This window comes from Ambystoma mexicanum, chromosome 5p, assembly GCF_040938575.1.
Source record: "Ambystoma mexicanum isolate Mex_15411 chromosome 5p, UKY_AmexF1_1, whole genome shotgun sequence".
NCBI lineage: Eukaryota > Metazoa > Chordata > Amphibia > Caudata > Ambystomatidae > Ambystoma > Ambystoma mexicanum.
This window is the reverse complement of record NC_090930.1, coordinates 1,000,378,077-1,000,405,702: the sequence shown is the minus strand read 5'-3', so window position 1 is coordinate 1,000,405,702 and position 27,626 is coordinate 1,000,378,077. Positions and strand designations below refer to the sequence as shown.

Genomic DNA, 27,626 nt, shown 5'->3' with positions numbered 1-27,626 from the left:
GACGGGAAGAAATAGGCGTACCTCGGCAGACGCCGCGGAAACAACTAGACCGCTGAACACAGTGCGTGGTGGGACTTGAAGGGGTGGCTAATGGCCGCCCAGTCTCCACCGCGACCAAATTCCCCAACGTTGGCGGCGCATGACACTACTGTAGTGAATTGGAGTGAGCATCAGTAAATGAGGGTGTCTATGGAGTGAATTCGTTGCATCCAAATATAGACTACAATCTTGCCCCAGACAAATGAGGAATCCATACCAGATTTGGTAGCAGTGGGTACAACAGTGTGCATTTGAATACCCAGAAAAACATACATAAATACATTCAGCTTCAAATATACAGATTACAAACGTTTAGCATGATCAACAGGAAGTACAAGAGGTTGATGCAGTGAAGGTATTCAACTAATATTTGTATGCAAATTATTCAAACATGTCAAAGGATCTGGATATATTTCTATAACAAATGTTGATATAATGTGGATTTAAAAAGGTTTGCCAGTTCCTGTTTCTCCTTTGATATAAGAGTGGCCTAAGAGTATTTTGTAATTAAAACATGTATATTTTTTATTGATTTCCATTTCATATTCCATGTTTTATTGGTTCAGTAATCTTTCACAAATTTCTTCTGGATTCAATATACTGACTATTTCAAAGAGTACACATAGTTTTTCTTCATGTTCTATAGCAACATCTTTAGTAGTTAATTCAACCTCATGTCAGATGACTACTTAACCAATTGGTCCGGTTTCATGGGCTATATTAGTAAATAAAACATTTAGTGCATCTTTCTTGATGTGTTCCTAAATTAGTTTTTCTTGTTTCAAAGCTGGTTGTAATATCACAATATACATTCCTAAAATAAGGACATAGAGCTGTCTATTTCTTGTGAAGAAATGCATCCTGAAATATCTAAAATAATTCAACAACTCTTGTTCAAACACTAGAGTACACCCCGTTGTAAGATACTATATCAGTATATCTCATTTTGTTCATAATTGCTCCAAGTCAACTTAGCATGTTAGTCAGGCTTCGATTTTGACAGCTTAAAAAAACATATGATTAATTGCATTTATATCTCCTGTGGTCCCTGTTTAAAGAGACGTGTTGCTTATATTTATAGCATTGATGAATCTTGCGTAAACATAGATCTTCCTGTTTTTCTGCTCATTCATGGTATTGAAAATCAATTCCAACCGAATCAAATCACAAGGTTAGAATGCCAGTAAATGTTATAATACCAAGTAGAAAGTAGAACGTAAAGTAACATTTATGAAACATGCCATGTACAATAGATGCATTCCTAGACGTATATGGCCAAAGCTAGCTCACGTATTTAAATATTGTGAAGGCATCATGAAGTAAGTCACAGACAACAGACTTAAGTTCAAACAAACAATATTTATTAACTTAAATGTCAGGATGGTAGAAGGCCTAACTTGCCCTATACTAAGGTGGGATTTCCCTACCTGAACAAAACTAAGGAAAGTCAAAGAGTCCAACTTAAAGGCCTGCCTCTATCCAGAACCTATGCTTACCTTCACAACTATAGCTAAACAGTGTATAGGGATGTCAATAATCAAAGAAATAGTGATCAACACAAAATGTTGACCTTCTTCCAGATCCCAGTTTATCTTCAAATTCCCTTCCCCAAGTTCAAATAATACAGTTCAAACAAAAGAGGTCCTGAGGCCCCATCCTCAAGATGGTAGGTCTCAGGGTCCCCTTCCCCAAGACTTCGCTATAGCAGAGTTCAAAGAAAAAGGTGTTTTGATGTCCTGTCCTCAAGGTGGTGGCTGTAGTGCATTAAGCCCCACGGTTCGGTTTCCCCAAGACTTCAACGTTGTAACAAATGGATGATTCACTCTTTAAAAAGCTCAACTTAACTCTGTGTCAACTTGGCCCTTCTTCTGGTTTGCATCACCAGCTCACCAGTAGTTTTCCTTTATAATGTAGTGCTCACCGTTCTAGGGTCAGTTATCAGACCACATGGTCTACCCATCAAAGGGCACGCAACCGGGGCCTCTTGGTTCTTCAGCCCATACAGGTTTCTCTTAATTTGCCCCTATGTGAAAAGGCATGCTTCTTTAGATTCTCCTTTATGGCCACTTGGCTTTGTCACACACCTTTTTCCAGCCATTGGCCTTGCCGCATTGCATTTATTCACAATGTTTATTTGGTGGTAATTCTTTTCATGCTCACCTTTGGTTACACTCCTTCACATTTATTCCTTTCTCCATAGGTTGCTTTGATATGGCTATTGTCCTTTTCATCTTTATTGATTGTTGTTACACGTATATTGAGCATTAATGAACTTTATAACCCAGACCTTTTGTATTTTCAGCCAATTCGGTATTCAACCTGCTGGATTTATCAATGTTGTAAACTTTCATTCAGCTCAGTGTTCAATATGTGTGGTGTAACGCTGTTTAAAACTTCTACTTAGTTTGGTATGCAATGTGCATTGTTTTAATGCTGGTTTTAACTTTCATTCAGTTTGATACTCAAAAGGTGCAGTTTAGCGTTATATGGAAACTTCCATTCAGATTGGTAGGAAATATGTATTTAGTTTCACTTTAAGGCTTTAATTCATATGGAGCTTCATTCAAGCAGCTCTCCCGCAGCGCCCCAGTTTCTGAGTGTCTTTTCCCCAGCACACACCAGTTTGTTGTGTCTTCTGACAGCTCTTTCTGCTCCTCTCGATTTCCAAGGTTGGCGCCCAACCCTCTCTTTCTTTGGTGCTCGTTAGCAGTTCCCAGCTGCTCTGACTCTCACACGGGGGCTAGCACACCTCTAGAGTATCTGCTGGCATCCTGGTCACACTTCAGGTCTCACCACGTTGCCGCCACACCGAAAGTGTCCACTGGTCTCTCTTACACAGGCCTCCCTGCTGCTGCTGACACTGTCCTTCAATGGTTTCCCTTTATACACCTGCAGCCCCTTGACAGGCTGCAGGTGAGGACGTGAAATTAGACTTGACTGAACCTGTCACCATAATTTACAGGCATCTTTCTCATCTCAGTGCCTAAGTGGTGAAAAGGTGCAGTGTTCATCACTCTTAGTATCCTCTTCTCAGTACTTTCAGATGTTAAATGCGGGGAAATGAGGGGAGAGGTGCTACCCCATAAAGATTAGGGAAAGTTCAGTTGGTCACAATTAGGGAAAGGGGTTACCATGTCTCCCCTAAGGGCAGCCCACTCCCAAACTCGAGAACCCTCCATCCAGGTGATTCTCCCTCGCCTGTCCACTGCCAAGGTCAGGATCCAAGAGCGGTGACCTTTCCCTGACAACCTGAGAAGAGGATCCAGGAGGTTTAGGAGTGACAATTCACACAGGTTTATCACAATACTGAAATACTAAAAGAACATTTGACTAATATGCAAGAGAGTGAAGGTCCTTACCAGTCCAGACTCACCAATACCCTATTTGAAAAAACATCTGTTGGATAATAAAGGTGAACCCTAACTCTCTGTTTCTTCTATTCCCACAAAGGGGGCATTTAACTCCTTGTGGGCTGTATAGAATTAGGTGTATAGGTTTGGTTTTACAAACAACATATGAAATTCTTTCAACAATAGTTATGTTTAATGTACCGTCTTTTTCTCAATAAATGATTTATTGGTAGTGTTATTAGGTGAAATCCTCCTTATATGATGTAACATGCTCTTGCTGAAAGAACTGATGAGATCATCTTAATGTTTTGTCTGTTGGTGCATATTGCGTAGATCTAATTTTTGAAAGGTGTATTCTTGATTTTGGTTTAAATTTGCAGCACATACGGTCATATCCCTGTTCCGCCAACATTCATTCCAAAGTGCTGGTAGAGGGTTGGTGCACTAGTTCCTGGTTCCCCCAACATGGATGCTGAAGTGCTGTGCGACGATCTAGTGGTCCAGAAGGAGAAGTGTTGGTGAGTGGATTCAGCAGCCCTGGCGTCAGTCTGCAGTGGGGAAAGTGCTCAAGTATAGGAAGGACCAGAGGCGCGTAGCTATGATTCAGCATAACGCTCATAAGTTTGTTTTCCTTCTCTGCTTAGCTTCTGTATTACCCTTAACAATCCTTGCTACTACCCTCTCCTATTCCCACTCACTATCACGTTCTTGTTCATAGAACCCTGTGCAGTTGAATTCCTTGCTTCGAAACCGCCCAACTCTCCCGGTCCTCCCGATCACCAGCTCCTCTGGCTACTTGATTCCTGTTTAAGGTAGTCCCCATTTTGTTTTGAAAAGGGTCCGGTTATTCTGCCTTCTGTATTTGCAGCCCCGTTTCCCGCCGACTGCTAGCCTGCTGTACACCTCAGCGCAGTACAAGGGAAAACAAAGTGTGGAAGGCTTCCTGGATGCTCCGGGAACAACACAATCATTGAAGATCAGAGACAGGGTTTCTTCCCCCTTGAGGGTTTTCCTGCTGTTTCTGCAAACCTACTCATCACAGGAGTTGGAAGAGGTGGTAAGGGGATCCTTGCATATATCACTGTTGGCTGCATCTCAACAGGTTAGTCCATTGCACATACCTGGTGTGCTATTTTCTTAACACATACTTCTTTTCTTTAAACCTACATAAATGTAGACATGACCATTGAAAAACTTTCATTTGTATAGCAGTGACTGCAGTGAGGAGAACAGAATTTTCTATAATTTTGTTGAAATCTAAATTATTGTACTGTAAGGTATATCTTTCTGTATGCAACTCCTGAATGTGTACATAGTTTACATTTCTAGTGCATGCATGTCAATCTCTGCTGCAATATATGTTTTATCTGCAGAGTATGTTTCTCAATTTAATATGTGTCACCATTAACCTTCTATAATATTATTAAATGATGTAATGTTACATGTTCGTGGCTGCATAATGTTCCCAGTATGGTTTGGATATTATTAGTGTATTTTTTAATTAAATGTACTGCTGTATAATTGTAGCTAAAAGAAGTAACTTAATATATAGAGATTTCGCAATTATGTAGTAACAGGTATTTTAGTTCTATTGTATAGTAGTTATTTTGTGAACTATATTATTTGTAAGGGCAGTCTGACAGATTTCTTGATGCTCCTTTTCATTCTGTAATACTAAATAGAAGGTTATTTTTTCCGTATCCCTTTTTCGCTGCGATATCCTCATGACATCCCTTCTCTTGATGGATTGATTTCAGTATCTGGTCATTTTAGTTATGCTCCTTCACAATTTGGGCCAGCCATAGCCTATGTCTTTTAGAAATCTAATGAAATTGTGTATCTTCCCAACTGCTCTTTCCATTTTACTTTCTAGTAATGTTACACATGTGTTAATTGAACCAGTGCTTAATATATATGCATTTGTCAGTGCAATGTTTCTCCTCTTCTTAGATGTCCGATTATTTGTGTCAACCAGGCGGTACCGTATCCAAGGAAGATTTAAAAAAACACCCTCAAACAACATGTACAAATGTATGCACAATCAACATCCATCTTTTGAGTTTCTATTTTACTGGCTCAGACAGCCCTTAGTTTAATAATTTTGCATGTAACAAATCACACTCCCACACTCTCAGACAAGAAAAAAGCAGGCTTGAAAATGTATTTCAGTAAACAAAAGAGTTTTAAAATAATGTGACATGTGATTCCCCATTTGCATTACAATGTGACAGCATTGCCTGTCATTCTAAACCACTTCAACTGTTCTACTTGTATACACAGACACATTGAAGTTTTGACCAACATTTTAAACACACATTCGCCCTGAAATCAAAAGGTGAAGCATTGCTCAGAATAAGACTTAAAACTAAACAATGTACTACTATTAGAGATCAAATAAAATGTGGTTCTCCAATACTTTGTCTGATATAATCTAAGATGTTGGACACTATGTATGACCAACTATTGAGTCTTGCCTTTGGAATAGACACTACCTGACTGTATAATTTATGATAAAAGACTTGTTACAAGCAGTTATAAAGACTTGGATTTCTCATGATGTCTGTTGCTTTTGAAATAGTGGGACCTAACTCACTAGTTTCAAGGAATCAGGTGCACCCACAAAACGGCACAATTCAATGTGGTCACTGAGTAATAGATTTGAATTACTTTATTTACTACTGCAGACAACAATCATAAAACTTCTAGTTCCACATTCAATGGTAGATGTCAAAAGCTTCCAGAGATCCCAAATTGCAGGAAGGATAAAGTCCTGATACAGTGATGATGACTAGGATTTCAATTTTAAATATACACATTGCACTATTTTCCCTTTTTCAGAGACCTAATTTATAAACAGGGCTTACAAGAAAATGTTTAGCTAAATGTTTAGCTGCCATCTTGGATTGTCTTACTAAGTAGGGACACCAGGTGGTTTTGGGTAGCTATGTCAAGTAAGCTCGTCATTCTGTCTGTGCACCTGCTCCAGAATTCCTTTCAGGTGATCTGGTCCTGCTTTGGAAAAGGCCCTTGTATGCAGACCAGTCTGCTTGCGGACTTTTAAAGATAATTCGGCCATCAGTTATATCCTGTTGGAAACCATTCTGCTTCTCTTCCTGCAGAACCTATCAGATGGGCTCACTCACTTTTGTTTTCCAAACAAACTCTCCCTTATTCCTTGATGTTTGCATTTAAACACCAAGCAGATTCCACCTACAGAGGGAAGGGAAGTGCAAACGTTACCTAATGGTCAGTACATTTGATTTTTGTCCAGCCCCAAGTGAAGACACATCTAACACTCACGTCTTTCCCATTGGTTCTTTCACATAAGAAGGTGAGATACATTAGTATCTGTCTAAAGTTCTGGTGTCATTTACTAAGGAGTGCTTCTCTCAGCATCTGACATCACACAATTGCAGAAATTACAGAACCCTTCCTGCATTTTAGAAATATTTTTTCTGTGATTGTCACACTTTATAACATCACATTTTCATGTGTCTCTCACAGTCTACATTACATGCAAAGTCAGACCATGTCTCTAGAAGGAGCAGTTACAAAGTTATGATTATAATATTTTACTTATAAACCTTCACTTGCCAGATATGTCAGCATGTAGCATAAGATCACAATAAGGCACATGGCTATATTTACCTTTTAAGATGGATGGAGGGGTGAGATATGGTGTGTTAGGTGATCTACATTTTAGGCAGTTTAAAAGCCCATTTGAAATCTTTTTGAAAACACAGTGGGCCTCATTACGACCCTGGTGGTAGCTGTGCCCTTACTAAGGGCACGGCTGCCGCCGGTAATGATTTTTTACCGTGTCCCAGAAAAGGGCAATAACCGGGTCATGCCGACCTTCGCGGACCCGGTAATTGCCCTTTTCTGGGACCTGGTAAAAATGAATCCCCATTCCCATTTGAGCCCTATGGGGTTGGTCTGACTCAGATTCGTCATAGAATCTTGTTAAATACCATTTCAATTCTATGTTGCACTGTATGTCACACAGGTCACTCTACATCAAAATGAGCTTTAGCAGATCTGTTTGTTTTGAACCTAAACACTCAGTCACAACATTTTCTTTATTTGGTTACTATCAGAACACTGCATTTCAAATTAAAGATACACTTGATTTTGCATATTATTAAACCTGTACTTGAATTTAAATTATTTAAACATAGAAGTTAAACATCAGCATATATACACCTATTTAAAATAATATGTAAATACAATTATTTTCATTTTTGAAGCCCATCTTTACATTTTTTTAAACTTTCATACCTTTTAATTAATTTTCAATTCTGCAGAGATTACACCATAAATAGGCATAGGTCAATTTTTCTGTTCCATTGTATTATTAATGATTGTGTGTACATTCATTGCCATCCTATACTGGTGTGAGCATTTTCTCTTGCTTGATTCTTTTATATTGTTAAAGGCATTATTATGTGTTTGTTCTTACCTCACTCCAATGGATGAAGTACTACAGTTGATGAAAGCTGTAACGATGGTGCAGTAGTTGCACATTCCACGAGTTAGGTATATTTTGCATCTGAGCTAAATTTGATTTGGTGACATTTAGGGGCTGATTCATGGAATTATTCGCGCTGAAAAACAGGGATTTGTGCGCCATTCTGCCAGCAAATCCCCATTTGTTAAACAGGGATTTGCGGGCAGAATGGCGCACAAATCCCCGTTTTGCGGCACAAATAATTCCATGAATCAGCCCCACTATGTCCTGTGCTTGATAATTTACTGCATTTGCATAAAAAGGCATTTTTGTGAGAAGGACATGATAACCGTTTTCCAGAAATTACTATATTCCAATCTTTCAATGTTTTAAAATCCTGACAAATGTTGCAATTGCAATGCAATTTTCACAAATTATAATTCACATTCTGAACAAAACACGTGGCCGACTAGCAATGTATAAATAACACTATGTTTTTAAAAAAATCGTAGCATACACAATTGAAAATATCTGACCCAAAATTAAAATGTTAATTCCTGATGTGCATAATTTTGCATCTTAATATGAATTTTGAGAGGCACTTGTCATGACAATTTTTCATTTAAAAAGAGATATACAATTTCAAATACCAGCATAATCATGCGGTGTAGCACATTTGATAAAGAGTACATACCAATGGGCTCAAATCAGGTTGAGCTTGAAAGCTATTTGGTGGCACTATAGTGGATTCCGATTGGATATTGGTGTAATCAAACACAATTAAAGCATAAAGGAATCATTGAATTCATGATTTAGCACTTAGAAATGTTAATGTAACTTAAGTTTATAATTGTTAAAATAAACATAAAGTAAATAATATTAAAAGCAAGGCAAAATATTAATAACAGCTATAACATGTATTGTATAATTATAGCTAAACAAATGTTCTTATCTTGACTTAAAGTAAGATTACAATTCTAGATTCTTTCAAAGGGCAAGCAGTGTTTAGCATTCTCATGACACCATAACAAGCCATTAGAGAAATAGTTATCTGCACATGAGGTTTCACAATGATATTTTCTTAAACAAAATAAAGCATAAACATCTTCAAGTGCTAAAGGATATTTCTAAGCAACATACAGTTTGTTTCTTTTGAAAACATAAAATCTACTTAATAACAATGCTTAACATTGTGAACATAAATAGGATTCTATCTTACATCAGAAATGCCATCCCCATGTGTTATGTGATTGTTTCATAACTCTACAATATAACAAATCAAACTTAAGATCAGGATTATCTGTAAATGGGTGAACAACCACCAATCTTTTATGTGTAATCAAATGTAGGATCTCTAATAGACAATATATAGTAGTGTGGCTTTCTCTTTATCCCTTTAGTGGGTTCTTCCTCAGGAAATATATTAGTGGTAATCTTAGTGTGTGTTTCATGTACTAGATATAGAAGTTTGGTTTTCATGCTGTGTTCTTTAATCGTACTCACAAATGTGCATCGTGTACATCTGGTACACCATGTTTTGCATTGATTTGTTGTTGTACACATGGGTTTTGTGTAGATATTTTTGTATTGTACTTTTTTTATTGAATATTTCGTATTGACCAGATTGCTGTTTCTCTCTTGCAAATGCTTAATGTAGATATGTTCATGACTGTTTTTCATGCATGATGTTTTGGCAGTTGTTTAAAATGGCACACAGTGTTAGCCAACACTAGAACAATATTCATTCTTTCCTGTCTTAGTAGTACAACATGTGTTTCCACACCCAACAGGCAGTTGGTTGTTCTTTACTACAACCTTCAACTTTAGAATGTATAGTGTTCTTTATATTTTTGAAGCAAACCCCCAGTTCATGTTATGTGTGACCTTGTAAGATTTTCTAAATTATTTAGAGGATGTTGTGACAGGATATTTTAATTTTGGAATGTTTTAATTGTGTTTTATCAGGGCATATTTCTGTTAGGTGATCATTGTCCATTTGTGATTCCCAAGAGTGTTGCCGGATACGTTTCTATGATTTTTTTTAAATCGTATATTTTCACATCTACCTTTGTAAGCTCTATGGCATAATGTAATGTGCTAGCTAATTGTGATGATACTTTTAGGTATAAGTACATCCTTGTCATATTGAGCTACACTTTATTGTTGATGTCTCAGCCTTTTGATTTGTGTGTCTGGGTTTCTGATGAATGGTTTCCTCAAGATGTTGGTTTATTCTCAATGTAAGCTGATGCCATACAATTGCAATACTATGTAATGCAAAATATTTTTCTTGAAATACTTTCACCCAAATAATTAGTATTAATAAAATAGAGAGGTAATCTGGAATAATTGGCAGGTATAGTCCTTCATCTGAGGCAATTTGTAGAATATAGGAGGCAAAATCAAAATGATCAGTAAATCTTTCCCATCTGCCATGCTAAACAATGTTTGAAATGCTGCATATTAATATAGAAATAGTAGATAATGATTGCTCATTTTCCTCACACAGACTTGCCTAATGTTTGAGCAAGTTGCACAATCGTATTTTCATAATTGGGAGTGTAATAACTTCCCCATTACAAATTCAACACTACAAATTATAGAATGTCAATGAAAAGGAAAAACTATATGTGTGACATTCCTGGTATGTGACTTCTACAATGGTTTCTCTTTCAAATAGAACACTGGCACTGACATTAGTATGAATGCAAATTATGAATCCACATAGTAACTATAGAAAATACATGTTTTTGATTGCATCACAACTTTTCCCACCAAGTACAATGTATTGTTGGTATTGAAGTCTTACAATATTCTGTGGCAAATAATAATAATAATGAATCGTTTTTCATTTATATAGTGCTATGAAACCTCAGGCAGCTGAGCACTGCTTATTATTACCCACGGTGTGCGGTGCTCATTTATCGACCTCGGAAGGTTGAAAGGCTGAGTTCGGCCCTGCTAGAATTCATACCTGCATCGGCAGGCTCAGCACGGATTTCAAAGTGAATGCTCTACTCGCTGTGCTATCTGACCGGCTAAATGTTCCTAATAAAATATAAAAACAAGTGTACAAATTATGCTTGCCAATTATTTATGTGACTGTGGCAATATTATTTATTCAGCAAATGTCCCTAAAATCACCTGTTAAGAAATATAATGGGCTGGAGAGTAATGTAATAATTACTGCAAGAAAAGATTAGAAAATTATTGGTGAGACTAGGCATCTCCATTTAAGTGACTGGTGGAACCACCTTTAATAAAAATACTTAATTTTGAAGAACGCAGGATTGATCAGAATGATACTTGATGAGAGCCTCTTACGGAATTCCAGAACTGCAATATGAATTGAGCAAGAAATATGTATAGACTCAAGGAAGAAAAGGTAAGAGCAGCTAGCAAACATGAGCTTTAAATTGACAAAGAAACAAATAAATACATTTAAATGTAATAAATTAACTAAAATAAAGCTAACATTTTCCTAGGTGCCATATGATAGAAGCAGCACTATAGATAGGAGTGAATATACTTTGACGATGAAAGGATGCTATCATATTGTTCATTTTGCATTTTGTGTAGTTGTTGACTCCTTGTGTATGGTGCAGTCTGTTGGTGAGATGTACGTGGGAGACATCACACACACCAATTGTGTCCATAGTTATGATGCCCTATAAGAATTACAATCAATGTGTTATACATTTTTGTGAATAAAGTGTATATATTTGTATAAAATAACTCTTTTTCTTCTTTAGCTTTGTTTTTCTGGCTGGAAGTTTATATACAAACAATTTTGGTTATGACTTTGTAAGCATGACAAAATATAGGAAAAGGACTCTGATGTTATGTATGGTGTTTCTCCACCCGATTCATCCTTTTCCTTTTCAGAGCGTCCCTCCACATTGTTTTGGGGCTATTTGGCAGCCTTTGGGTTGCTAGGGTGTACTATTATTAATGCAAAGAAATACATTTTCTATTGTCTGAGGTGATGCATGCAAGTTCCTTCAAGATTCATATAGAAAAAAGACTGCATCTTTTGCCATAAGTATACCCGCTAGCACTTTACATCTCCTCATTCCACATATCCTCTGGTTGAATAATGGCGACAGATAGATGTCTATCTTTCACAGAACATTACATTCTCCTTTTGCTGGGAATAGTATCAGCACTGACAGAAGACAATGCAGCTATATCAGTCACGAGCGTAGCGAAATGGGATACAAATTAGGAAAAAACTGATTAGCACAGAGCTTCACAACTCCATTATGATGGAGTGTTTATGAAACAATGCCCTAACAAAGGGCCTTATAGTCCGGAATGAGCCCCGGCATTTCATGGACAATCTCAAATTTAGAACTATGTGGAGCCATGTGGCTGATACATGTGGCTAGGATTGGCTGATGCTAATTATAGATGCAGCCAGAGAGGTTAGCAAAGAGATTCTGGAGGATGTCATGAAAAAAGAAGAGGTGATATAAAATGACTTCACTTGAAGTTTTCAAAAAACCTTTATAAGAAATACACAAAGAGATTGCTCAAAGAATTCACCGGTGTGGATAGAATCAAAAATCAAAAGAATGAAGAAAGATCTAACTAAATTTCAACATGGAAATGCATTCCCATACTTGGGTACAAATTAACCACACAACAACAGGGGAAGGAATCAAGCACACGTACCAATAGACAGGTCAGTTTCAAAGGAACCTCTTATAGCTTGAGTAGTGATGACAATACAGATTTCTCTCTAAGCACTTCAACTACAGGAGATAATGCCAACAGTGAGAATCGTAGAGGGAATATTCTACGTGGACAAATACAAGGCCGTCCTATTTAGATAGAGGCAGACGCCATCGAAGAACACAGCAATGGCAACCACAAGAGATGAGGATCACAGGAAGTGGACAGTAACAATAATAAACCTATCCAGGCATGTTATGATATGATATGTTATTTATAACATGCTTAATACCCAGAGGTTTCTAAGCACGGACCCCGGGATCGAACCTGTGGTGCTCCGTGTTGTCTTATTTCCATAGCGACCCTTGAGCTATCCTCCCGAGACCCCCTGTCAGAAGATGAAAAGGCGAACTTGAATAAGGGCCTAGGTTTTGTCACTACAAATGTACATGACCGCTTTAACTATCGGAAAGAACTCCAACAATGCATTCATAAAATTAGGTTGAAAGAGTTTTTTGCAGATAACCCACCTCCTCAAATAGATAACATCACACGTTATAGGCCACATACACGTTTACTCTGCCCGGCTCCTCTATGTCAGAGGAGCTGAAGGTTTTCAAGAAACGGGTGCTCAAAGATGAGTAGAAAACAGAGAAAAGCAGTACAAGATGCTACAACAACATTAACATCAAAGAAAAAATTGCTCTAAAACACTTCAGAACAATCCAATTACCATCAATAAAGTAAAGAAAAGTGTTGGGCAAGTGTTGGCTGTCTGCCGAGTATTACTTTGCTACCGGCAGTGTAAGCCTCCTTCCACGTTCTACGTTCCGAGGGAGAAACGCTGCGATGCCCCTTTTAGAAGGTGGGACTTTAAATACCTGAGGTCAAGCGAAAGTGCAGCGAACAGCATTGGGGAAGTGTTCGGCTGAGTGGCGGCTGTGGTGCTGCGGCTGAGAGGATGCCGTTAAGTTCGCTCAGGATTTCTGCATTGCAAGTAAGCCAAACGTATGATTCTGCACCCATCGTGGATCCTCTTACTGCACGGAGGAGCCGTGTGTACTGTTCAGAACAGGTGACGGATTGACCTACATGACTTGCAATTAATCCATGTGCAGATAACTGAACCTCTCCTTGTTATTGCAGCTGAAGTAATCGGATTCTCAGTAGAGGTGACTGCGGGTGTTTATGCCTTTGAGCCTCCTCTGTGCTCCTACTGATTTTACTCTGTCTTGACCTAGCTACGGGGGTTCCTTGTGAATAAACATAAAGCAAGAATTCTAATACTCCAGATGAGGTGACTGCGGGCATTCACCCTTGAGCCTCACCTATTGGTAATCGTAGCCACTGAATATTGTAGTAACAGCGTTATTGGCAGCTTCTACAGCATTCTGTGGCCGTTTATTGGGGTCTACTCTGGTAAATGTGGAAGTTGGGCAAGATGAAACTATGCAATAAACAGAAAGCGAGTTCAAAAACAAGACCTGTAAGAATTCAGGCTCTGCCTACTGAAGAAGATGGGGCAAAGAGTACATCTAAACCGACAGTTACAACTAAAATTATAAATTATTTTATGGGAGTAGTTGCCATTGTAGAAATCAATGAGGAACCATGTGACATGGCTGTAGGTACACATGAAAGAGTGTGCACCTCAGTGGAATTAGACAATAATAATTCCTTGTTGAATCTTTGCTACAGTTTGGAGGGGCAAACAACGGAATTAGAAAAAACTACCATTACTAATCCTCTGCATCCAGGTGAATTAAACTATGACAATGGTGGCGATCCCCATATCAACCAGAGCCTTAACTGTCAGCCGACTTCTACAAGGTTTCCCTGCTCACCTCAACTTACTGGATTGATTGATGAAACTCTCGCCAGTACTAATGATGATCAGGAGATTGAAGCATCATATAATAATCAAGTTAAGGAAGACCATCTATATGACGATAAATTTAAAGACATTGAGGCACACAATGTTGCAACAAGCTTCGCCTTAAAAATATTGTTAAAGCTTATGCACAACACTGCTGGCCAGGTGCAAATAAATGCTAAGTTGTTGGCTCATTTGGGAGACATTAATAAGAAAGAGGGACAGCAGATTGAAGCAAGCCCCAATCCTCAGAAACAACTTCACGGATTTCGGCAAATCGAGGTGATTGCTGATAAAAGCCATGACAATTTGGAATCAACAAAAGTTGAAATTCTGATGGGCAGTGAGGCGGAAGAAGAAGAAGAAGTAACCCAACGAACTAAGAGAGAAAAAAGACAAAAAGGCAAGAGGGCAAAACATTCTACTAAGACACAATAATCAAAATTGGTCCAGATAGAAAAAGAAACTATGATTCAAAGTATTATGGGCCAGGGTCCTCAAAACGCACCAGCAAGAAGGCAGCGCGTAGAGCAAAGAGGAAGGTGCAACAATCTGGGAACCTTCCTGAGTGGTTAATAAGATCTACCAAACCAAAAACGAAAATAGCAACACCTCTAGAAACTGTTGAAGAAGTTTCCTCTGAGAGCTCTATTGAATCCACAAGAAAATCACTCGATACTAGTAGCTCATCGGTGGAGTACAAAGACAATCAGCCCTTGAATATCCCTAAACTAAGTTTGGGGATGTGTATTGCCAGTATGAATGGAGTAGGAAAGTTTACGAAGATCCCTACAATATTCCAAAAGAAAAACGATGTTCCCTAGAAAACTTTGACCATTAGGGGAACTCTTAATGGAAAGAAAAGACCTATAAATAGAAGCCACCTCATGGAGATATTTGGAGATCTTCTACCCTTAAGGCTAATTATTTTTACTCGCAATAAAACCTTGCGGAATCAACTTTGTACCTCGTTCTTACAACCAAAACCTGCTCATGAACACTCTTTAACATGGCTACCACCCAAACCTATGGGTTTCTTTAAGTGTGGTTCTTTCAATTTTTGCAAATTTACCCTAAATCAAAAGGTTTTCAGTTGTCACCAAGGACTGACAATGCATATTACCAATTTCATTAATTGCAAATCTAAATATGTGGTGTATGCCATTTTATGCATATGCCAAAAAGTTTATGTAGGCTCTATGATCAGAGAGTTAAGAGTTCGCATTCGTGAACATTTTGCGCATCTAAAGAGCCAAGATCCCAAACTGCCACTTGCTTCTCATTGGCAGCAACATCACCAAATGGACTCAGTGAATGAACTTAAGTTTATTGGGTTGATGCAAGCACACCCTCATCCAAGAGGTGGAGATCGCCAATTACTTCTTCGACAGCTGGAGGCACGGACGATTGCCAAGCTCCGCTGTACCAGTCTTGGACTTAACTCGGATACAGAACTTAATGTATTTCTTTAATATACTCTGTTTTTGTTGGTACAATTTTTCCTAATTTGTGTAATCCTAATTCAATACCTTACATGTTGCATTATGGTATGGGCAGCATTAGTATAGTTGCCTGCTAACTTGTCTTTAGCTTATTATACATTTTATTTTTTACACAGACCAGTGCCAGCGCTCTTTATTGCTGTCAAGGGTTCAATACTAGTTCCCAACTGTTCATCCAACCCTTTATCATTTAGGTCATATTAATTCAAAGGGGTCCCGGTGATCCTAAGGCTCATCACCATTAATATATATTTTCCCTATGCAATTTGATTCTATCTTTTATTAACTTTGCCATACTTGTACAAATATATATCAATTAACTTTTATTGCGATTTACACATCATTTTTATTTTCTTTCTGTTAACACATTTATATTTTCTAATATAGTTGAGGATCAGGTTACCATAGCACTTTCTATGGTAACATATATTATTTTGTTAAATGCATTGGCTACCTGTCCACCTTAACGGTCCAGCATGAACTCTGTATTCCATTTCCCCCGGGACACATCGCGCGCACGTGACTTATACACGTGACACGGTCTCAGGTTCTTTCTCTACACACCCGGAAGCGAGCGAATGCGCAGTACAGTGTTCTCAAACCGTTCTACTGATATCATTGGACCGATCGCGCGCCCGTGCTCACACACGTGACGCGCGTTCAGGTCCCTCCTTCCATATTAGCGGAAGTATAGGACCACGCATTACAGCGTTTTCGAGCATTTCATGATACGAACGTCACGGGATCTATTCCGAATATTTCACGGGTATGGTGCAAGGAACTCCATTCACTCATGCACACATATTACCTCATGTGCAACCTTAATAGTCCGCCATATCTCATCCTAGAGCCTGATGCATATTTATCTTTTCTCTCATTTGCAGTATTGAATAGAGGACGGTAATCACCTTTACTACTTGTTCACCAGTATTCTAATTGGACAAGGTATTTCCTTTTTATTTTTACTTTTAGTATCTTATCAGACAACGCTGAATTATAATGATGCACTTTTTCTTGTGCACACACGAAAATGCTCCTTTGTTTGCTTTTTTCTAGCCAATATAGTATATATACATCATCAGAGCTGGCTATATATTAGTTTTTCTCATGATGCGTGCGGCATTAGTACTTCCAGATCGATCCGTTTATGGTAATATTTATTTGCACATCTACATTTATCAATGCACTCTTATCACTTTATGGGTGGCATACTGGTAATTAACCAAATATTAATTCACCTTTCTTTTCACATCGGTACTTCTTACATTTTATGGATGAACTTTTGGGATCTTGGTGTGATACTCACTCTTTCCCCAAATAGAGAGACAATATATGTCATATGTAATCAAATTTCAGTTTGGTACTATTAGTACTTCAATGCTATATATGTCTGTACTAGAGGGCTACAACTCAATGTGTCTTTCATATATTTTTTTGTCTCTAATTGATGGCAACAATCAACATGGACTTTCTATCTCGGTTTTTGACCAATGAATGCTCTACTACCCATGGTAACCAATTTATTTCCATTTTTATGTACATGCAATGGTAAATCACCTTTCTGTTTTATTATGATTGCGTGTGTTTTAACATGTTGCAATGTTTATTTGCCTTTTCTTTTGCGTTTCCTCGATGGGTACTGGCCCCCATCCCTTCCTGCATTTGTGTGTGTTTATATAATCACATTACTATTTCATTTCCCTCTTACGTAACCTTATGATTTCATGTATTAATCATCAATACTGAATTGTGTTTGTCACTATTGCAGTTTTGCCTTGAAAAAGACCCGATATTTGGGGTCGAAACACGTGTCGGCAGTTCTGTTCAATGCACTCATTCATATAAACAGTTTGAAACAGCATTGGCTCATAATCTTTTTGGATGTTACTATTTGTCACATTGTGCCTTTCGTTTTGTTATATAACACAGTTTAAAAGTGTTCCCTTTAACTTATAGGGCAGCGCAACGACTTAGAGGTGACATTTTATGAGTTTTCTCCTTCAATCAATTAGCAGTTTTGAGGTACCTGTTAGTCCCTCATACGTGCAGCAACCCTTGGTTGAACATTTGGGTAGTCCCACTAACTGGATTTGTTTTAGTTTTGAACCTTTGTGATTCCCAGCGCCTCAGAGTTCCAGCACACCTCAATCTTGTTTGTAATTAAGAGAAATGACTTGAAATTTGTCGAAAATGCCCAGGATTGATCACCACAGTTCATTGTTACTCTGGAGACGTAGTTAGTTTAATCTGTTCTTACTCTGAAGAATTAAATATGCAAGGGTATGAGCTGGATGGTGAATGTTTGCAATAAATGATGTATATACCATGTAATATGAACAAAGCTTACTTAATGAAGTTTAAAAAACAGAGCCTTAAGGAAAGCTCTAACACTAGTGTGAATAGAGATCCTATTGTAAGATCTCATTGGGAATGGTTATGCTCATTTTTATCACCTATGCATACTAATAATAACTGATATGATATCAAAATCATCTCATGGAACACCAGAGGTCATGCCCATCTTTTTCAGAGTTATGGCTCTATGGAATTGATCAAATCTGCGTCCATAGTGTTTATGCAGGAAACTTGGCTTAGTTCCCGGGCCCTCTTTTATGGATTTAACACATATATTCAGGAAGCAGGGAGAGGGCTCAGAGGGCGCCCATATGGTGGATTGATAACTTTAGTGGTTAATGACATTCCCTATAAGGAATGCTACAGGGACGTCATTTAGGGGTTGCCAGAGGTCGCAACTGCGACCTCTGAGGTCTCCCTTGCGACCTCTGTGGTCTTCCTGCGACCACTAAATAAAAAAGACAAACATTATTTTTTTTTGTAATGCAAGCTCCTGGGCTGTGGCCAGCACCATGTGGCTCTTTACTTCTGGAGTGGCTGGCTTTCTTGTTGAGGCCCCTTAAAAAAAAAGAAGAAAAATAAGAACAGGAGTGCCACAAGTCTAACACTTTCAGCACTGACCCTAAATATTAAAGAATAGGAATACCAAATAATGTGTCTTTCTGGAATTCTATACAATAATTGCTAGACTCATTAAAGGTTTATTTCAGGCACACTTCAGGGGTGAGTCACTGATTTAGTCTGTTCTTAACCGCCTCAACTCAGCCTTTCATCCTTCTGAGGTCGATAAATGAGTACCAACACAGGTTGGGTGATATTGGGTGTATATTTTTTCTATATAAAGAGCTTAAGCGCAAGTGCTATATAATAACACATCGTTATGATTTGGTCATGGGCATCTGCTTGCATTCACAGTCATTTGGTAATATAGGCCTATACACACTGATCTTAACGATACATATGGCGATCCATTCTTGTATGAAATGTAAATCACATTATAGTTATATCGTAACCATATTTTTCGTAGTGTATAATGCTGTGTAATGCCACTTGCTGTTTTGTCAACGGGTGAAAGGTCGTGTTCCATCGCTTCCGCGATATCACTTCATGGTGGGGTGAAATGACATCACTTCTTGTGATGCCATCAAGGGTCAAAGGTTGTGTGATGTCACTTCCGCTACCCCTGGCATTTTGGTGAAATGACGTCCCTGGAATGGTCATGTGCCGTCTATAATTCTAATGTGCTGGTGTTAGGCAGAAACCTGTGCAGTTCCCTCTGGGACCACTGCAAAAGATTTAGGACTACAGGTGTTTGGCAGTAAACCCACTTGGTAGCAGTCTGTACCACACATATTCACTTGGTAGCTGTGGCTGAGCAGTCAGACTTCCCTCAAGAAGAGTTAGGCAGTATACAGAGAATTCACAATAGGTCAAGAGCACACAATAGAACAAGTAAACACTGACCAGGGCTTGGTGTAAAAGAGATATAACTATTTATTTAAAACCACATCTAGAAAAACACACAGGCACTAATAGTAAGCAATTCAAAAACACGGTCACTAAAAGATATACACTCCCTTAAAAGAATATTAGACAAGTCTTAAGTAAAGCCCCACTTATTTTCAGACAGCTGTGAGCGCTTAACGTAGATGGCACTCTAATAGTTCGTTTTTAAAAAGGGAGAGAAAAGCAGAGAACAAATTGAAACAGATCCCAACACTTTTAAAAGAACATAGCAAGAGAGGAAGGCAAAGTAAAACCGTGAATTCAGAGTCAGTAGGCCGGATCCGCTTTAAGAGGATCCAAACGAAATGTGTCCAAGGTCACACGGTTGCAGTGCACAAAAGTCTTGTAATGGTTCAAAAAGAAGTTGGATCAAAGAAAAGGGACCAGTTAGAGGGTCAAGGCGGCCAGCCCAGTCCAGAAGGTTAAGGAGTTATTATTACCTTGTTGCAATCTTTAGAAAGGGAGGCCTGGCGGACACGGTACCTTAAAGTGGTGAGAACGCTCCAGCGGGGGCAGTTGTTCCTGGCAGCGGGTGCAAGTCGGTGCTTCGTCCGGGGGAAGAGAGGATCTCGTCGTGGAGGAAGACAGGGGCCAGTTGCACTGCCAGGGACAAAACCAGCCGCGGAGTTTCTCAGGTACAAGGCACGGTCCGTTGATTCGTGGTTCAGTGGTGAGTGGCTATCCGGCCGCCGGGGTTCTTGGCACGGGCAGTTCGACCACAAACCAGGCTGGGATGCGAAGAAAGAAAGGTAAACTGGTTGTGCCCACCAGTCAGGGGAAGAAGCCTCTCCAGCCGGGAGATCTTCTCTGTCGTGGGGAAGTGGTGAGTCGGTTCCGCAGGGCTCCACCGGTGGTGTCGTCGTGGTAGGTCGGCTCAGCTTCTCCCTCGTCAGATTCTCAGGTCCTGTGGCGACTTCTGAAGTTCCAGTCCCCAAAGCCCTGCTTTTATGCAGAAAACCCCCATTCACTCAGCCTAGCTGTCACTCAACATGCTAAGTGGTGAGCCGGCCGGCTCACCACCTGGGCCAATCACACAAGAGTGCGACTTGAGTTACCAAGGTAACTCAGTCCAGGGTGCCTTAACCCCCTCCCACACCCCCTTGGTACCCAGACAGAGTGGCACCACTTTTGGAGGCTTCTGTGGAGAAGCCCGCCAAAAAGTGGAACAAAGGGCTTGACTTGGGTTGGAGTCACAGAAGAGAACACAAACGCCATTTTAGAATCGAGTCTTGGCAAAAAATACCAACCGGAGAATTAATATTAATTAAATAAACCGGCGGTATGTTCGAGGCTATGAGAATTAAATAATTAAAGCTGGTAGCCTCGAACAATGGGAAAATCCCATAGGAAAATATTTGCAGTCGAATATAAAAAGTAGTTTCCACTGCCACCAGCCAAAACTCGATCAGGGGGGACGGAGACGTACCCCCTCGACTAACAGACCCCAGGGCAATCGAATTGCCCCAACCAGTACGTCCACAATATGATGGTTTGTACTGGTTTCTGTTAATAATTTGGGACTAGTAAAGCCAATGGTGACTTTACATGCCCTGGGAGACAGTAGTCAGTCCCAGGGTATGGAGTCTATGGTGGGGTGTCACTATGACACCCCTGTGTTACTGCACGGAGGGTGCTGTGTAACACACATAGGAAAAACGCATGAGACCCTATGGAGTAAAGGACCCCATAGCCCACAAAACACATTACCAGTCAAAGGAATACCATAAATCATGTCCAAGAGTGGGAGGAAAAGAGTCTCACTCTTGGCAGGAGGAAAAAAACAAACTCCAGAAATCCAGCAAAGCTGCTGGGGGACTCACTAGGTTAGGAAATTCAGCCTAAAGAGAGAATTCTCCCTAACAGCTGGGGGTGGAAATCCAATTGGGATTGGAACCAAAAATGCTACTATTGAATATCTATGATCCCTCGGGAGACAAAAAAACAATGGAGATCCAGTTATGTGTGCACGAACATGTTGTATGTGGTTTTGCTGCTAACAATAATGTGGATATTATATAAGTAGGGGACTTGAATGCCAGGCTTGGGCTAGGTAGTCATGGTCATAAACCAGACCTTGTGATTAAAGGCAAAAATAACTTGAACGATAGAAGGTGGAGATCCTTCCTAGATGAGATCGATCTAAGCTTGATTAATGTGTTGGGAACTGCAGATAAATCTCTGGCTTACACATGGTCTAATGGTCATTACTTCTCCATGGTGGGCTATATATGTGCCAGTTTTGATATTTTCCCGCGGTTTCAACCATTCCTAACCAGCTTTAATGAATTCAGTGATCACGCTATTATCAGCACTAACATGAACCTGGTCGTAACTAAACACTGTTGTAGTGACAGGGATGGGACAGTCGATATGAATGCTGCTGGCAACAGATTTGGGTGGTCAGGTAAAAACTTAGACAAGGTAGCAAAATGGAGCAGAGGACTTAGAATTGAGTATAAATCTATGGCGACAGCGAAGTAAATAGCAGGTTGGATTACTTCCTGCATGCATGGATTCATGCCTATAAGAAGAATGTCCGCTATGAAAACTGGGACTAAAAAGAATAAACCATAAGATAAAATGGTTGCATGTGAGAAGAAAAAGAAGGCATGGACTTTTTGAGCCTTAGAGTCTATGAATCTTAGTTCTGAAGAAATACAGATAAGAAAGGGAAAAATAAGAAATTAATACTGAAATTGGAGAAAGTGATATTATGCCTCTGAAAGTAATATAATATAACAAAGTATGGTAAGAATCGTACTTTATGGGGACTCCAAGAAAATGTGGGCAAAATATAAATCAGTGACTGGAGGTACTCAGGAGAATCTTATCTGTAATGTCAATGAGAAAACTTTTCTCCATAATAAATCTGAAAGGAAGGATTTCCCCTTGGAAATAAGATCTCTTGCTGAAGTAAATCAAAAGTCGGAGGAAATTATTGATATTATTAAAAGATTGAAACCATCGAGGGCCCCAGGACCCAATGGCTCTGTAACCTGATTATTAAGGATAACCCTGATTTCTGGCCTGGCATGTTTATGACACTATTTTGTAAAGTATTCTCTACTGGGGTGGTTCCGGAGTCTTGGAGGACATCCCATATCATCCCAATATTTAAGAAGGGGTCTAGACTCCTCCGAGAGAATTATCGATTACTTGCCTTGACTGTTGTTACTAGTAAGGTTGTTTCCACTATGATACTAAAAGATATCAACTTATGGATACCTAACAAAAATATATATGGTCCATTTCAAACTGGATTTAGAAAAGGTTGTTTGACAAATGTGAATATTCTAACTACTAGTCTGTTGATTGAAGAGGCAAATTTGAAGAAAGGGCTACCACTTTATATATTATTTGTTGATATCTCTTCAGCATTTGACACCATAGAAAGGGCCTGGTTATGGAATAAAGTGCAGAAACTGGGAATGCATGACCATCTAATCTATGCCTGTCAAATGATCTATAAAAACAATATAGCAAGAGTGAGGCTTAATAATTGTGGTGGCCTTAGTGAACCAATTCCTATCAGGAGGGGAGTAAGACAGGGATGCGCACTTGCGCCTACCCTTTTTAATTTATTCCTATCTGACTTTGGGATGATATTTGTCAACAAATGTAATGCTTTTCCTAAAATTGGTGACAATAAGATCAGTTGTATTGGTTATGCCATTGATCTTATTATTATGGACAATACATACATGGGAATTGTAAGTATGATATGATATGATATGATATGGCATTTATAACGCACCTATAGAGAAGTGTTTCAAGGTGCGACGAGGCAAGGGAGGGGAAACAGAGGGAAGACCGAGACAACGATCCTACTAGGCCAGGTGACATTGAGATCGCGCAAGTGCAGGGGAGGCAGAGAAGAGGAAAAGTGCAGCAAAGCAGGGGCTAAGGGGAGGGGACAGTGCAATACATAAGAAAACAGTAAATAAATAGAGACAATAAATAAAAGTGTGGCCAGCTGGTGGTAAGTGCAGACATCAGGTATCAAGTGCTAGTAGGGGCTGTAGGGACACAGAAACAGTCCCTGAGTGCAAGGGTTGCAGGGGGGCATTGCAGGTGTGCAACTGGTGGGGGGGGCAACATGTGCCTACGATGAGAGGGTAGCTAACCAGTACAGTATCAGATTCAGCCAGGAAATCAGCAGGGGAGAGGAGAAGAGAAAGCAGAAGCTAAGAGGAAGGTCTTGATGTGCTTCTGGAACTGGAGATGGTTCTCCTCAAGTTTCAGAGAGGCAGGGAAGCTGTTCCAGAGGGAGGACACAGCAGAAGAAAGAGATCTGCCACCAACTCGCTGCTTGGAGAAGCGACTAACCCTGAGGGAGTTGGAGGCGGATGAGTGAAGAGCTTGGGAAGGAAGATATTTAGGAAGAGAGAGTTGAAGGTATTGAGGTCCCAGGCCCTAGAAGGCCTTGTGGACAATGCACATGGTTTTGAACTTAATCATCGCCGCCACCGGGAGCCAGTGCAGAGATTTCAGTCCTGGAGAGATACGATCCCTGGCCTTGAGGCCTAGGACAAGTCTTGCAGTCCTGTTTTGGATGAGTTGCAGAGGGCGGAGAGTAGAGGCTTGCAGATTTAGAAAGAGGCTGTTGCAATAGTCCATCCTAGAGAGAACCAGAGCTCTGGCGACAGTGAGCTTCTGGGGGAAGAGAAGAAAGGAAGAATACCTCTGAGGAGGTGCAGCTGGTAGTGTGACTTCTTAGAGAAGTCAGAGATGTGAGGAGAGAAGGAAAGTGTGGAGTTGAAGGTGACCCCAAGGTTTTTAGCCTCACAGGTGGGAGCAGGAAGAGGGCCAAGAGAGGCCAGCCAGAGAGTGACAGGAAAAGAGGGAGCAGGTATGCCCGCATTCAGGCAGAGATCATTGGTGGCACACCACTGCTGGATGGTGGACAGACAGAGATGAGAGAACAAGAGGAGGTGTTTGAAGGGAGCCTGAAAATGAGCTGAGTGCCATCCGCATAGCACTGGAAGTTGGGGCACAGAGCGGCAATGCGGTAGGCAGGAAGTGCCAGGTATTGGTTGGACAGCCAGGGAGAGAGGTTAGACCCCTGGGGAATACCACAGGTAGAGATAGAGGAGAGGAAGGACCCAAGTTGGACCTGGGAGGGTCGATCGGAGAGGAAGGAGGTCAGCCAAGCCAGGGCCTGATCAGTGATACCCAGGTTATCACGGAGACGGTTGAGCAGGATGGCATGGTTGACCATGTCAATGGCAGAAGAGGGATCAAGTAAGATGAAGACACAGGTGTTCAGGGAGAAAGTTCATGGAAAGTCTATTACGATTGATCAATCATACAGAGCATTATAGATATCTGGCATCTGATCTTTTTTCTGAAAAAAAGAAAATCATTTTAGTTCAAGAAAACAAGAAAACCAAGGCTTTATCTACCATGGCAGCCATTAGGACCTTTGCAACAAAAAAAGTGCAGGATACTCACAATGTTGTATTTTGAGTATCTATAAGCAAAAACTTGCGGCTACTTTTTCGTATGGTTTGGAAACCTTAGGAGATGAGTGAGGAAGTTGGGCCGATCAGTTAGAAGGTACGATATGGAGGAACGTTTGGGCTTAAGCAACTATACTCCTATAGCTGCCATACACTAGGCTTAATCTCGCTGTCAACGCTAATTAAGATAAATAGAGGAAAAATGTATATCAGGATCCGGTACGCTAAAGCTCAGTCTCTAATGTGTATCATGAAAGGTTCTATGGATGAAGGGAAATGTGATGCTTTACAGAGATTCAAAAAGCGATGTGTGAAATGTTTTCAAGAAATTGGGTGGTGTCCTCATTGGGAATAAGGAGAAGGTGCTCTTTTAAAATCGTTCAAAAATGTTGCTGAGAAATGGGACTGGGTTACCAGTTATGAGAAGGTTGAGGGAATTAAATCATTAAGGACTTTGGCAAAACTCAATTTCTCCTACAAAGAACCTCAGAAGTATTTGAAGATATTACCAGTGACTCGTAGTATATTATTGAATCTAAGATTGAATAGACTGAAGGTTTTGGAAATAACGGGAGCCTGGATGGGCCTACCTGAAGAAAAAAAGATAGTGTAGACTCTGTAACAATAAGGAAAGTATCAAAATATCTAGATATGTCCTCACTTCTTGTATAGAGATGAAAGATACTTACATTGGTTATCTTACTAAATATTTCAATGAGCTAGAGGACATTACTACTGAATCTTTCTGGATGAGAATCCTATCTGGATATAATCAAGGTTTGACTATAGTAATTATTCAAATTTGGAAGACTGTTGAAAATTATTTGTTACGTTTTGAGGTGGATGTGAAATTGCTGGAAAATCTTTAGGTAAGACAGTTTTTTTCCCTGGTCTAGATGTTATAGGGTTATTTATGTCATATGCAATAAGCTAATGTATGGCGTATGATATGTGTGTGTGGCTAAAATGTATATTGATCATGGGTTGATTTTGTTAATAAGTGCTGGATATTTAAGTTTACTTTTAATATTTTATTTTTGTGTATGGTGTTTTAGTTTTAGTTTTAGTGATTAGTTCTTTTGTGTTTTTGGTGTGTTTCAATATATAGGTTCATATGCTTGATATGTTTTTTATATGTTTTTTATATGTTTTATGCTGATACATTTATTTGTTTTTTTAAGATGTGTAAAAGATTATTTTGATCTGCATACACAATTTTTAGAAAAAAATAACCATCAAGCCTGTGGAAACAGGTGGAGCCATTGTGATTCTCAACACAGAAGATTATATAGCTGAATGCCTATGACATGTAACCAACAGGAATGTGTATTGCACCCTTGACAATGATCCCACTTTAAAATCATTCACTGTAGATAAGGCACAGGAAGTATTTGATAATGTCATAATTTCATCAGGACTCCCATTTTTTACACAGTCCCTAAAATACATAAGGGAAAAGTGCCTTCACCTGGATGACCCAGAGCCTCTGGCAAGGATTCCATATTGGAATCATTATACAAATTTCAAATTTCTTTTTTAAGCAAAAAATACCTGAAATGCAATCATATGTCAGGGAGACTGGGTATTTCATCAACACCATTGAAGGCACCAATTTTGACTCCAACACACAATTCCTCATATGTATGCACATAGAGGTGGTATATATGAATGTACCTCTGAAAAGAATTTAAGAGATAATTACACAACATCTAGACTCCCAATTCGAACAACTCAGACAAGATATGAGGGAGTTTATTGTATGGTGCACGGAGACATATTACTAAAAGCTTTTTTAGATTATAACAGACATTATGTCACCAAATCAAATAAATGGTGATGGGTTCCACAGTGAACCCACTAATTTGGCCAATTGTATGTGAACAATTTAGAAGAAACCCATTTATACGTTGCCAATCATCCTCACCATCACCACATTAAAATGTGGAAAAGATTTATCAATGACATTTTTATCATCTGGACATAATGGAGGAATTTTTTTGTCTGGATAAATCTATTGGTTCCGAAACTCCATTTTACGGAGATGGCATGTCTAGACATCACAATATTTAGTGAAGACAATGTATGAAAAGTGAAACATTACAGAAACCCTGCTGACTCCAATGCTTTTCTTAATTTTCACAGTTTTCACCCTAAAAATCTCTGGGAAAATCTGCCTTTCAGTCGATTTGTGAGGCTGAGATGGAACAGCACTAATAGGGTTCATTTCGAGGAGTCAGCTAGCAGTCCTACCAAAACGTTGCTAGCCAAATCTTATACCAAAAATATCATACGTAATGTAAAGAAACCATTGTCCAATATCTCAAGGGAAATCTTCTTGAAATCCAAGAGGAAGATTCCTGAAGAGAGGTTAGTGTGTATAACCACATTTTCACATTTATCTTTCAAACTAAAAAGAAGCAT

General features: G+C 39.4%; 1 long non-coding RNA gene across 1 annotated transcript; it reads left to right on the top strand.

Annotated features, from left to right (window-relative positions):
* The first annotated feature begins 16,540 nt into the window (after positions 1 to 16,540).
* LOC138481738 (uncharacterized) lies at positions 16,541 to 17,741 on the top strand. Its single transcript, XR_011274371.1, has 3 exons — positions 16,541 to 16,651; positions 16,770 to 16,830; positions 17,654 to 17,741. It is a non-coding gene; the product is annotated as an uncharacterized lncRNA (long non-coding RNA).
* The last annotated feature ends 9,885 nt before the right edge of the window (positions 17,742 to 27,626 follow it).